The sequence below is a fragment of the Heterocephalus glaber genome, unplaced genomic scaffold, assembly GCF_053883595.1.
Source record: "Heterocephalus glaber isolate CG9 unplaced genomic scaffold, H.glaber_assembly_v1.0 deba00001720, whole genome shotgun sequence".
Classification (NCBI taxonomy): domain Eukaryota; kingdom Metazoa; phylum Chordata; class Mammalia; order Rodentia; family Bathyergidae; genus Heterocephalus; species Heterocephalus glaber.
The window spans coordinates 10,835,476-10,850,131 of record NW_028258433.1 but is presented as its reverse complement, the minus strand read 5'-3'; positions in this window follow the sequence as shown (position 1 = coordinate 10,850,131).

The following is a 14,656-nucleotide window of genomic DNA, read 5'->3' as shown; positions in this document are numbered from 1 at the left end:
ATTCTGTTTGCCAGTATCTTATTAAGGATTTTTGCATCTATGTTCATTAGTGAGATTGGCCTATAGTTCTCTTTTTCAGTTGGGTCTTTCTCTGCTTTGGGGATCAAGGTGATGTTTGCTTCTGGGAATGAATTTGGGAGTATTGCTTCCCTTTCAATTTCATTGAAGAATTTAAACCGTATTGGCAGTAGTTGCTCTCTAAATGTCTTGCAGAAATCAGTACTGAAGCCATCAGAGCCTGGGATTTTCTTAGTTGGCAAGTTTTTAATTACATTTTCAATTTCATTGGTTGATATAGGGTTATTTAGAATTATTACATCTTCTACATTCAACTTTGGTAATTCATATGTATCTAGGAATCTGTCTAATTCTTCTGTGTTTTCCATCTTATTGGCATATAGGTTCTCAAAGTAGATATTGATGATCCTCTGGATTTCTGCTGGGTCTGTTGTAATTTCACCCTTTTCATTCCTAATTGCATGGATTTGGGCCTTTTCTTTCCTTTTTCTATTAAGGTTGTGTAAGTGTTTGTCAATTTTGTTTATTCTTTTGAATAACCACCTTTTGGCTTCATTAATTTTTTGTATCATTCTCTTAGTCCCTATTGAATTGATTTCTGCTCTGATCTTTATAATTTCCTCCCTTGTATGAGCTTTGGATTTGTCCTGCTCTTCTTTTTCTAGAATTATGTGGTTCAGCATCAGGTTGTTTAATTGGGCTCGCTCTGTTTTCTTAATATTTGTATTCAATGCTATGAATTTCTTTCATAAGCCTGCTTTCATTGTGTCCCATAGATTCTGATATGTGGTATTGTCATTGTCATTTAATTGAAGGAACTGTCTGATTTCTTCTTTAATTTCCTCTGTGACCCATTGGTTATTCAGAAGTGTGTTGTTCAATTTCCATGTGTTTATGAAATTTTTTGAGTTTCTTTTGCTATGGATCTCCAATTTCATTGCAATATCATCTGATGATATGCAGGTGATAACTTCAGTTCCTTTGCACTTACTTAAACATGTTCTGTGAGTTAGTATGTGGTCTATTTTGGAAAATGACCTGTGTATGCAGCTGAAAAGAATGTGTATTCTGATTTTTGGGGGTGGAACACTCTGTAAACATCTGTTAAGTTCATTTGTTCGAGAGTTCAATTGAGTTCTAGTATTTTATTACTTATTTTTTGTCTAGTTTATCTATTTGTGTCAGTGTGGTATTGAGGTCCCCCACTAATATTGTACTAGTGCATATATGACTTCTCATGTTCGTTAGTATTTGTTTTACATAGTTGGGTGCACTAGTGTCTGGTGCATAGATATTTATGATTGTCATCTCTTCCTCTTGGATTCTTCCCTTTACAAAGATGTAATGTCCTTCCTTGTTTCTCTTAATCAGTGTTGGTTTGAAATCTACTTGATCTGCAAAGAGGATAGCTGTTCCCGCTTTTTTTCTGGTTCCTGTTGCATGGAGTGTTGTTTTCCACCCTTTAACTTTCAGTCTATGAATTTCATTTTGAATTAAGTGTGCTTCTTGTATGCAGCATACTATTGGGTCTTGCTTCTTGATCCATTCTGCCAGTCTATTTCCTTTGACTGGTGAATTGAGACCATTAACATTGATGGTTATTACTGATACATATTGGCTTATCATTGCTATGAATTTTTCTTTTTGTTGCATTCTCCCCCTTCACATTTAATTTCTTGTCGCCCCCGATGGGTTCATTCTGCTGTGCTTCCTGGAGTTGTGATCCTCATTGTCTGTTCTTAGGATATTGTCTAAAATTTTTTGGAGTTCTGGTTTGGTATTCATGAAATTTCTAAGGTGCTTTTTGTCATGAAATATCTTATTTTGCTATCAGTTTTGATAGATAGTTTTGCAGGGTATATCAATCTGGGTTGGAGGATGTTTTCCTTTAGGGCTTGGAATACACCACTCCAAGCTCTTCTTGCCTTGAGGGTTTGCACTGAGAAGTCTGCTGTGATTCAGACGGGCTCTCCTTTGCATGTGATTTGTTTCTTTTTTCTAACTGCTTGTAGAACTTTGTATTTCTGTTGGGTCTTTGGAATCTTAACAATTATATGCCTATGTGTAGAATTTTTTTTGATCAAGGCTATTTGGAGACCTATATGCCTCATTTATCTGTATATCAAGTTCTTCTCCCCTGCTTTGGAAGTTTTCTGCCATTACTTCTGTGAAGAGTATTTTTTTTTTTATGTTATCTTCACTCTCTCCTTTTTCTTTGTTGACTCCAATCTGTCTTATGTTATTCTTCTTTGCATCATATAGCCGCTGTTGGATTGATTTCTCATGGTCTCTTATAGTTTTGAAGCAATTATTCTTTTCCTGGTCACTAATTGCAATCTTATCTTCTATATCTGAAATTCTGTCTTCACATTAGCTCATTCTACTGTGTAGACTTCCAATGGAGTTTTTCATCTCCTGGAAATTTGTTGGTGTCTGTTTTATGGATTCTATTTGTTTCCTATCCTGGGATTCCATCATGTTCCTCAGCTCATCTTTAGATTTTTAATCATGTCTTGCACTATGAGCATAATCTCTGCTGTTATCTGAGAAATTATTTCTGATTTCATTTTTTCCAGATCCTTTTTTGTTGCCAGTTCAGGGAGTACAGGTCATTGAGTATCAGAGTGTTCCATGTCATTTCCCTTTCAGGTTACTGGACGTGATCTGGAAATTTGGTTTTGAGACTTGTTTACATGTCTTCTCATTTCAGTGGTGGGGATGTGCTGTTGGTGCCCACTCTGCTCACCTCCTCTGAGCTGGGAGTGGTGCAACAATGGTACAGAAGCCCCTTCTTCTGGGCTGAGAGGTGTGGAATGGCTACCTGGAAATCCCTACCTCTGGGCTAGGAATGGTTGAACAGTAGCCCAGAAGTCCCTTCCTCTGGGCTGCGAGTGGTGGAATGGGGGCCCAGAAGCACCTTCCTCTGGGCTGTGATCCATGGAATGGCAGCCTGGAAGCCCCTTCCTCTGTCCTGGGAGTGGTGGAATGGTGGCAGAAGCCGCTTCCTCTGGGCTGGGAGCAGTGGAACCAGAAAAATTCTCGATTCTTTGGATTTTCTGCATTGACTAGCATGTCATTTTTAAACAGGGAGTTTCATTTCTTTGTTTCTTATCTATCAACCTTTTAAATTTTTTTATTGCATAAGGTAATACAACATGATATTGAAAAATTCTGATGAAAGAGAGCTATTTTCTAAAGGTTATTTTCCAAGTTTCATAAAATTTTATTCCATGTTTGTTTAGATCTACATTCATCCAAAGTATTTTTGAAAAATCATTTGTAGTAATACAGAACTGCTTCTTCCTATGAATAACTCTTTGTTCTCAGCTGTGCTATAAAAGGAATTCTAGCTTCTGGTGCTATCAGTATTGCCATCTTTGTCTCTTCATTTTAGTGAGACCACCAGTGGTCTTTGGGATCTGCTATCCTCTCTTGCAACTTGAAAACTGAAATAGTAGAGCTCATTCCCCTCTTTTTCCTTCTCTTAGATCTATAGTATTTTGTGGTTTAAGAGTCTAATATTTCAACACATTATTTTCATATATTTGTCCGTGAGTTTAGTTGTTTGTATTGGGAATGAGATTTTATGTAAACTTTCATAGGCTGTGGTGAAACTCCTGTCTATGTCTATTTGTTTTGGGACACTTTTAAACACATAACCTCTTCTTTTGACCTCACTTTGTGTACATTTTAAAATATAGATATCAATATCTCCTGTGGAGTAACTTAAATGACATCAACTCTCCTACGTCATTTCAGAAACAAACAAGAATATTAGAAGTGAAGATGAGTTAATACCTACTTCTTTCAGACATTCATGTAACTATAAGCCTAAGAATATTTCATGTTTCACACGGGAATAATCAAGATATCATATTTTAGAATGGCAGAATTTTCCATGCTGATTATTCAATTAAAAAATCCAGGGCTGGGGATTTAGCTCAGTGACACTGGGCCTGCCTCGCAACCCTTTGGATTTGATCCTTGGCACACACACACAAAAATCCATTAAATAGTCATGAATGGAGGACAAATAGATTTAAAAACTCTAAGCGTCAAAAATCCTATAAATCTAAACATCACAAAAAAGATATAAGTACAAAAATGTATGAACAGTACACTAAATGCAATACTTGTAGAAAATGAAAAATATAAGAATCATTACAGAGCCATTAAATAACCATTTTCTCTACTTATGTTTTGAACTAGTTATTAAATATGACTCACATAAGACACATGGAGAAACAGTATCATTTTTTCTTACTAAGAAAATGCCAAAAGAGAAGATCTCCTTTATTGGTAGGCAAATAGATTTTCTAATATCAAAGCCAAAAATGTATACACGTATTTTCCAAACCATTGGTAGAATTAAACCCTTATGTGAGATCCTATTTTTAGAAACATATGGCTTAAAGAGACAAAGCAGAAAGCACACCTTCCTTAAGGTACACCACGCTCCCATCAGAGAGAAAAGAAACTTGGCTACAGATGCGAGGTTCTTCTCCAAATTCTCAGTCCCTATGTGAGGGAAGGAGAAGAAAGACTGGAGAGAACCCAGCACATTTTTACTAATAATACTAATGGGGTTGCCAAAATAATGGATGTTTCAGGATTATTTGTCATAGATGTTCTACCCTTCCAAACTGCAATGTGGGCTTGTTTTTCCTTGTTGCATAACTACTCCTATGATGTCAGGAGATGTATGATGTTGAGCTCTTATGTTTCACTGATATGTCCATGTTTGCAGTGGCTAGAGAGCAGGTTAAATGGAACAGAATTTTTTAAAGATGTGGGAAACATTTCAAGAAACAGACAAGGACAAGATCCTGAAGGGCCTGACATAGCAGCTTGGGAATTTGGTTCATACTCATTCATTAGAGTCAGAACATACTTTTGGTGTATGGCTTGGTGATTGAGACACCATTTAGAAGGGTATTGTTATGACTGCAGTTACTCAGAAGGAGGGCTTGATGGTGATTTTGAGAGGCATGCAACTAACTATGTAATTGTGGGCTAAAAAAGGACTTCTTTTCTCCAAGCTTTAGTGAAACTGTGTTGTTCCAAACCATATCATCAATTCATTGAGAGCTGAAAATTCAAAATATTCCCATTGATTTCATCTAAGTCTATGAATGGCATGAAGCCATTGCAGCCTTTTCTCTTTTGCTGCTAACTTATTTTTAAAAACCAATTTTATTTAATATAATTCTGAACAATCCCTGTAATATGAATATCTAATATTGAAAATCATTAAGTATTTATCATGTCATTAATTCATCAATTCAGTCATGTCATTAGTAATTATGTCATGGCCATGGTCGAGAGTATTTTGAACAATTATAACCTTAAAATAAACAAAAGAATAACTGGTTAATATTACTACAAACTATATTGTGGTGTTGTTGCTTGAAACCGTATTAAAATACTTGATATATTTTGGGGGCGATAGAAGAGTTCTAGTGCTAAAGATTGAATCCAGGGTCTCACATATGCTAGGCAAGTGCTGTACTATTAGCTGCACTCCCAGTCCCTGTGCATTTGTTTTGTTAGGACATGTCATAAATGAATTTTCATATGGACCAGTTAATTACTCTATGGTTAAAGGAAAAAGGAAGAAACTACCAATAAATGAACAGGCAAACAGAACCATCCAGTATTTTAAAGAAAAAAGTCATATTATCAGTTTAAATAGTGGGAGGTAGAATTATGGAAGTTTAAATGTGGAAGATATAGTTTGGAAGTTTTTCAGTATTTTTTATAGTTTATCAATTCTGAATGAATATACTCATTCAAGTTCCTCATCATAGTTGTTTTGTGTTTATTTGTGTCTTAGGTACAAATATATAAAATGGAATTTCACAGAGCTTATGTAGGAAAAAAATCTTGAGAAAACAAAGTGTGGTATTACTAAGGAAAATTGTGTGAGATTGGAGATTTCTCTGATAATTTTACATTTAGAATACAAAAAAGAGAAAGTGCTGAAACTTAAATACAAATGTAAGAATTGCATGAAACTGTAACTGTGCCAATGAGGCTAATAAAAATTCTGAGCCTTTAAAAATATACTAGGAACAATAAAAAGAACTCTTGGTAGGTTCAAAACAGGAAGAGGAACAAGGAAGAGAGAGTTCCATGTCTTATAACAGATGGTATAATGTTAAGGGAACAACTTAACTGCTGTTTTGCTTTTGTCTTGTTCATAAAGGGAATTTGTCTTACTGAAACTGTTAGAGGAAGAAAAGATGCTGTTGAAATCCTAGTATTGTTGAGGAGGTAGAGAGAGCACATAGTTCAGAACTTTTAGATCAAAGTACCACTTGGCCAGAAATCAGAGTACAGAAGGAAAGAACATCCAGGACCAGGTTTGGCAATCACTACAAACCATGAAAAACAAGGTAGGTGACTCGGATTCAGGGAAATATCTTGGTTTTCACAAATATTTAAATAATATGAGTGAGATATTGTTGTGAGTTACTTTACAAGGGGTGACCAAAATATATGGTAAATGTTTAAATGTTTTAAAAATTATCATAATAAAAGACATCCATTAATCTTGTGATGAAACACTCCTCCTCACTTTGGATACACTTAATTCATCATTCTTCCCACCTTCTGAAGCCATTCTAGAAGTCTACTTTTGCGAGTTGTTTTTAAAGTTCTGATTAAAAAATACATAAAGTGAATGGTACTGTTGAGTGCCATCCAACAGAAAGACTCATAAAAATATTACAGTGGGTGTTAGTTAACCTTAGTTAATGGATCTGTCACTTTTTGACTTCCAGCTCTTTCTCAAATTTAAAATAATCATGAAATGTAAATGTTTTGAGTCAATTTGGAACACAGAAACAGTCACTACAGCACAAATAAAGTTATTCACAAAAGTTATTCCTTCAGAAAGTAGCAAGAATGATGAGATAAGTATGTCTGAAATGGGGGGGGGTATTTTGAAGGAGATTAATGAGATATGTCTTGCAATAAATATTTTAAAAATTTAAGCTTTCACTATACTCAAGTATCATACTTCATATCATTTCATAGTACTGTACTTAGAAAAGAAGCAAATAGGGCCGGGGATTTAGTTTAGTAATTCTGCCGCCTGTCTTGCAAGTGCAAGGACCCATATTCAATCCCCGGTGCAAAAACAAAAACCAAAAAACAAAAAAACAGAAACCAAAAAACCAAATAGTAGGAGCCAGTGTTAATTCATTATGAACAAACCGTGGTATGAAGTATAATTTCTTTTTTCCTCAGTAAAACAAGAGGATATCATTCTCTTGGTATATATAACTTTTATGGAAGTCTTTTATTCAGTTATGTTTATGAGACTCATGCTTGTTTTCACATTTATCAGTGGTACATTCTTTTTATTACCTGTTATGAATCACATCTAGATGTTCCCCCAAAGCCTCATGCACTCATAGGTGGGGCTTTTTGGAGATGGCTGGATTTAGGGTATGCAATATTGGGGGTTAAGGGTGTGTGGTTCTAAATTAGTCCACTGATTGGAATTAACATAGTTGGGGGTAGCTGAGTGGATTCACTGAAGATAGAAGTCCACCCTGGTTGTGAGTGGCACCACCAAAAATGCTTATAGCTTGTTATGCAACATAAAGGGACAGAAAGAAAGCAGGCTGCTGCTGCTGCTGCTGCTGCTGCTTGTCTGATGCTGCCTCTTGCCTGCTCTCCAATGCCCCTCTGCCATGCTGCTCTGTCTTGGAGCCAGCCAATTATGGATTGAAACCTCTACAAACTGAAATAAATCCTTCCTCCTTTAACTTTGGGTATTGGATATTTTGTCTCAAAACAAGAAAGGTAACTAAAACATCACTCAATAGAATTCTAGTACGAGTGCACCACAGTTTCTTTTTCAAGGTGAAATAAAATATATTTTGCAGTATTCTTGCTCATGACACAGGAGAGTTCCAATGACTACACATTCTTGCTAGTATCTTGTTTTAATAGTTTTTAAAAATTTTAGCCATTTTTGTGTGTGCTTCTGTGTTAGTATAGATATTCATTTTAGAAAGCATTGTTAAAATATCATTGACAGGTGAGTATAGAATAATCCAGTGAATTATAGTTTGTTGAGTAATTATATCCTAGGAATGACAACCATTTTTAATTCTTAGTCCATGTAATTATGCATTTGGGCAAGTTAACCTGGTCTCAGTTTCCTTTTCTGTAAAACGGTCTAATAATAAACCCATTTCAAAAGTTTGTTTTAAAACTTAAATGAAAATACCTTTAGTCTTTTAAAAAGTTTCATCAAATATAAAACATGCAACATATCTTAAGTAAAATTATTACTATTGCTGATAATAATCTGGAGGCCAGCAAATATCAAGAGATGGAGAATTTAGGGCTATTCATGCAAAGGAACACCAATGTTAAGCACATGAAGTCCAAATTCAATCTAGGGAGACAAAGAAAACACAGTATGTGATGGAGATGTTTTCAGTGTATAAACAAGAAGATTCAGAAAATGAAGAGATGGACCAGTGAATGATTTTTCATACTCCAAATGAGGGAAAAACAAAATAAAAGCCTACAAAGTTTATCAAAATTTCAAAATTATAAAGAGAGTAGATGATGTCTTCTCTGGTATAATGGCCCCCAAAGGTGCCTGTATTCAAAGTGAGGCTTCTGTGAGATGGTGGACTCTTTAAAATGTGGGGCCTAGTGGGAGGTGTTTAGGTCATTGGGGCTTGCTCAAAAAGGGACAACAGAATCATGATTTCCTTCTGTCCCTCTCCTCTCTCTCTCTCTTGCTCCCTAGCCATGGGGTGAGTGAATCTTGTCCTACCACATGCTCCTACCATCATATGTCATTCCAAAGGCCCAAAGGTAACAGTACCAATTGATCATGGACTAGAATCTCCAAAACTATGAATCAAAGTAAAACTTTTCTTGTTTTATTAGTGAATTATCTATGCTATTTCTTCTAGTGATGGATAGTTGACAGACACCACAAAAATTATAGCTGTGTGAAATAATGCATTTGTTAAAATTAACTAAATATAACCCTTCCATAATATATATGTACTTCAAACTTCATGTACATGATGAAAAGATACAATATTGGGTCATTTAAATTTTTATTCATAAATATACTTTTTTAAAAAACCAAGCAGAGTAAAAAAACCCCAACAAAACAAGCAGAAGTCACACATACATGATGGACATGGAAATGTGTGTAAAGTAGATTGCATCTTTGATGGATGTTAAGTCCGTCAGAGGGAACCCTTTTGGTAGGAACTGTCCTACATAGGAGCTAGCTCTCCAGCAGTAAATAGTCTTTAAAAATTTCCCTGAAGAAATTTATTTTATTCCAAACCAGGTTTTTAGAAACTGTTCTTGATTTTATATTGATCAGCAGTTTTATTATTGCCTAGAAGAAAATATACATAGCAATAACTGTGTATCTTAGAGAATTTTTTAAAATGTTTGGTATTAGAATTAGATGAAAATATTTGAATAGATTGAAACAAGTGTCATGATTTAATAGATATAAATAATTATTTCTATAAGAAAGCAAATGAAAATCTGAAGCACTGACATACCCTTTCTTCATTTGAAAAATAAACAGACAAAAAATGGTTGAATAGTTTTAAGACCCTAACTACCAAAAAAGATAGTAATATCTTCAATTATATATATAGAATTATGTGATTCATGTCATAGTACAGCATTATATATACTTTTGGCAATTATGCTTTAAGCAGGATCTTAATGTAATATAAATATGTTCAAAGAGGATGAATAATATATAGATTTCTTTTCATCTGATAAATAGTTTATTAAATTTAGTAATCCTTGGAGGTAGGTTGTCAAATGCAGGGACTCAGCCTGAGGCACCACCACTGAGAGGACCACATCTGCTGGAGTTCCCCAAGGTACTTCACCTCTACTAGGCCAATGTAATTAAAATCTCACAGAGCCACTACTGTGGACTGAGTCTCAAAAGTTTAAGAGCCATGTTTGTGCCCAGCCAACCTCATGCTCCTGGACTATGTGCTATAGCCCTGGCCCCCAGTCAACTTTAAGCCCACTGTGTATATTGTTTCCCTTTAGCATGGGGTAGCAGAGGCACCCACTGACTAATTGACTGACCTGATCATGATCTAGGACAACATCTGGGGAAAGAAGTGGGGTTAGAAACTCAAGGGGGAAACAACTGACCAAGCTAGTAATGCTAACTCCAAGAAAAGCCCATGGGTATTGTAAACTGGAAAAATAGCTGGGGTTTTACTCCAAAAGTTATTCCTTTTACACAGTAGGCAAGAGTTACAGAAAAAAGAAATCATGCCTGTCATATTTGAGAAAGTATAATCAGCAGCCATTTTGGAAAGGGGCTGATTGTTTGAGACTGAGCCACAGATCAACTCTGGAACAACATCACTTCAGGATTTCCAGTTTTACCCTAACACAGTGACTGGGTGTGAGATAGCCACCAGAGGAAAATCATGGATAGGGCGTGAGGTGGACATATAGGCCCTCAGAGGGTTGGGCTCAGGCCAGGAGAAACACTGATCCCTACCCTTCATGGTAAGCAGCCAGGCACAGTGTTTGTAGATTTTGTAGGTGCCTAAATCTGAAAGTACTGACCTTAATTTCACTGGTCTGCTTGAATCCCCTGCACTGCTGCCTATTGCTTTCCTCATCCACCAACATGAGCAAGAACACACCTTAGTTTGGATGTTTGTCTGGGGTACACAGACAGAGCAGCCTGTGATGTGTGTGTGTGTGTGGGGGGGGGTCAATTCCCAAAAGCAGAGGTTGTAAAGCTAGACAGAGAAAACTCTGACTTACTGGTTCCAAGACTGCAGATCCTGAAAATAAGCTACCCATTCAAAAATAAACAGGACTTTTTTGACTCAATTTTTTTCTTTCTCATCTGGGAGATGGGATAGGTCTTGTTTTTGATTTTTCTTTTTTTAAACTTTTTTCCTACTAATTTTCCATTTTCCTTTATTTTTGCTCTCTGTTTTCACTTATTCTTTATTTATTCTCTTCTGTTCTGTTTATCTCATTCTATTAGTTTCTATTTACTTTCCAATAGAACCCTTTATCTCACTATTCTTTTCTCCTCATTGTCTATTGCTTCACTTTTCAAATTTTACTTTTTTAATGCTCCCATTCTGCACATCCTCTATCTTTACCAGTATAAACCTTCAAGCTTTATTAACTTAAAAAAGTTAGTTAATTCTGTGCCATAATTGCTGAAGTCCTTTCTTTCTTCTCTTTTATTAATACATGTTTTCAGTACATGGCATTTACAATAATTTTGGATTAGTGGATACATGTACAAATGAACTATCTGTTTTCTTTTTTAAGCTTTTGTTGTTATGCAGCTTTGGGGATTGAAACTAGGGCTTGTGCACTCTAGAGAAGCTCTCTACACACTGAGCTACATCATCAGTCCTTGAATACTTTTTATTATTAGTGGAGGTATTGTGGCATTTAGTGGATTACTGTATGTTAGCCAATATTTGATTTGTCAGTGTTTATACTATAATTGAAGGTATCCTTTCTATGATTAAGGCTGTTAGATTATTGGTTCTTATGGTTTTTTAATATTCAGTTTGTCTTTGATAACCCTATTATTTGTCAGTGATTTTATTGCTATTGCTAGGTGGCATAGTTGTTGCCATTAATTGGTTTTCTCTGTATGCTAATGGGCAGATTGCCTTTGTGTCATTAGCAATACTGCACTCCATTCTCAGAGAAGTGGGTGCTGGGCCAATTATACTACACACTCCCCTCCCAAATAAATAGAGATAATTGAGTCTTAGCACAGAGTCAAAGTATATAGTTGGCCATACCCAGCATGCATCACCAAGAAGCAGACACTAACTAAACGGGTGTCTATACAAGTAACAAATTATTTCCAATATAATTAACCTGTAAACCTCAGGAGAAAAATTACCCCTGAAATATCAAAACTGACAACTCTCTCAAATCAGATCTATGAGGCAACAAATAGGAAGGAAATCAGAAGCCCCCAGCTAAATTATCTGAAATGATAAAATAAGAGATCAATAAACAGATCAATAAGATCTCCGAAAAGCTCAAAGAAGATGTAACTAAAGAAAAATAGACTACTAAACAAAATGATAATCAAGTTGACAGAAGATACTAATGAAAAGCTTGCTGAGGTAAACCAAATGATACAAAACATAAATGAGCAGTTTAGCAAAGAAATAGAGTCTGTGGAAAGGTACCAAACAAAAACACAAGAGATTAAAAATTCTCTTGAAAACACAGGCACCACACATGCCCAACATGGGGGCAGAGTGTCAGAGCCAGAAGATAGGGCTGTTGTTGGTGTCCAAGTACCCAGAGATACCTAAATCATAAGAATATGAAAAATTGACCCAACACTACTAGTTGACACAGATAAGACTAACTGAAGATGAACTGTAATTAGTAAATATAAAAAGACAGCACAGATTGCATAAAATCTCTGTTAACAAAAGTTATAGCAGAAATCTTTCCAAATATGAGAAAAAAGTATAACATATATGTAAATGAGACATAGAGATCCCCAAATAGCTAAGATCAGAAAAGAATGTCTTACTGATGTATAATAGTAAAAAAATCCAAGAAATCCAACAGTAGGACAGAATCTTAATAGCTGTTAGAGAAAAGCAACTTATCAGTTAGAAAGCTAAACCCAATAAAATTATAGTAGATCTCTCTACCCAAACTGAAAAAGCCAGAAGACCTTGGAGTGAAGTGTTTCAAGTCCTAAAAGAAAATACCTTGCAAACCACAATGATAGAGCCTATAAAACTATCTTCCACCTCTGATGGAAGTCTAAGATTTTTCCATCAAAGAGCAACTTAAGACATTCATGACCACTAAAATGGTACTCCAAAACAATGTCAAAGATATCCTAGAAAGAGACAAAGAAGCCAACAATGCCAAAGGTCTAATAGAATGAATACATCAGACAAGGTAAGCAGTTAAATAGAAGGGAAAAAAGTAATGCAATTACAGGAATAAGTCAATACTTATCTTGAAATGAATCGAACACATAAGCTTAAATATCAAAGCTTAAGTATCAAGTGTCATTTTTATATGAGATACTCAAAATATAAAGAGTAAAGTAAAAGATTGATTATACAAAACAGGGAAATAGATCTTTTGCAAAAGAAAGAGACCAAGAGATGGAGGAAGAAGGGATGAATAAAGAATTAATATGTGTTCTGTACATATTAACTCCCCATGAGGAATATAAACATTATGTACTGCAAACATGTAGTAATAAAATATAAAAATAATAAAAATTGAAATAATAAAACCAAAAGAGAGTAGAATAATTCAAAGATGCATTTACTCATTCATTCAATAATTGTTTTGGTAGTAAAAAACAAGGTATATCAAAGAAGTACTTTTCTGAAATAAAAAAAATAAGTAAAATGCATGAGTAGAGCCAAAATAAGTGCATTCTAAAGATAATGATCTTAGATAAATGTGTCACAGCCTGAATTCCTTTATTCTTCTGTCCTAGAATCTCATTTATGCTTCATTTATTGCAATTGTCAACCCTGTTGTTACATGTACTTTCCTATCTGTCATCCTTGGCAAGAGCTCCTAGCAGAAAGAGATTGTATTTTGTGGCCTTGTTGATCCTTCGCAATTACCTCAGGGTCAGGTGTACATATTTGAGAGATGGGTGTTAAACTTAGTGGAATGGATTATTTAATGAAAGCAACAAAAACATAACTAGATGCATTTCCCAATTCCTGGGAATCATCACACGTGAAGATGAAGACAACAGTATAGATAGCTTAGAGGGAATTTCTTTTTTGAATCATTTGAGAGTTAGTCCTAGAAACCAAGATCCTAACACAAGTCTATGAAGAATGAAAGATTCAGATAAGATAATGCTGTTTCATGATGAATTCTTTATTTGTGTCTAATAATTTCAGGATTCACTAGAATGTTAAAAAAAATCAGAAAAACAAAACCACTGAGAACATCAGTAGTGCCTCTCACAGAAAGGCCAAAATTTATGACTAACTTGGTGTATAAAGTGATAATAGATTTTGCTGGGGTATGAATCATTCATTTTGTTTTTCTAGAATGTCAGTTTCTGCTATTTTTCAGAAAACCATATGTCATTATCAAAAGAATTATACCTCACAAGGCTTTTTAAATACTGAATATAATTTTTTAAACTTTTAGAAGACTTAAACCCATAATATTCATCTCCATTACTTAAAATCAATTTGTATGTAGAGAAATAGAGATGTTAAATAAAGCTTACCAAGACTCTATTTAATACAGACAGAAGTAAATTTTTCTTTACTTGCATTCATGACATTTTGCAGATAAAATGGAAAGAGCCTGGTGATTCAAAACTAGAAAGAATCCTTAGCTTTTCACTTTAATTCAAATTGCCATATTTTATCTATTTTTATTTTTCAATATCAGATTTCAAATATTATATAAATGATTTTATATATATTGGAAAGCACAGACTAGTTTTCTGTGACATAATTTCAGATTACCTGTAGGTGATTTGCATTTTAGTTTTATAAAAATGAACTGTCTTTTTTGTTGTTGTTTTGGCTTTTGTGGCTATTTGTGTTTTTCCCTTAGAACTTTGAGTATCTGAAATATTTATATTTTC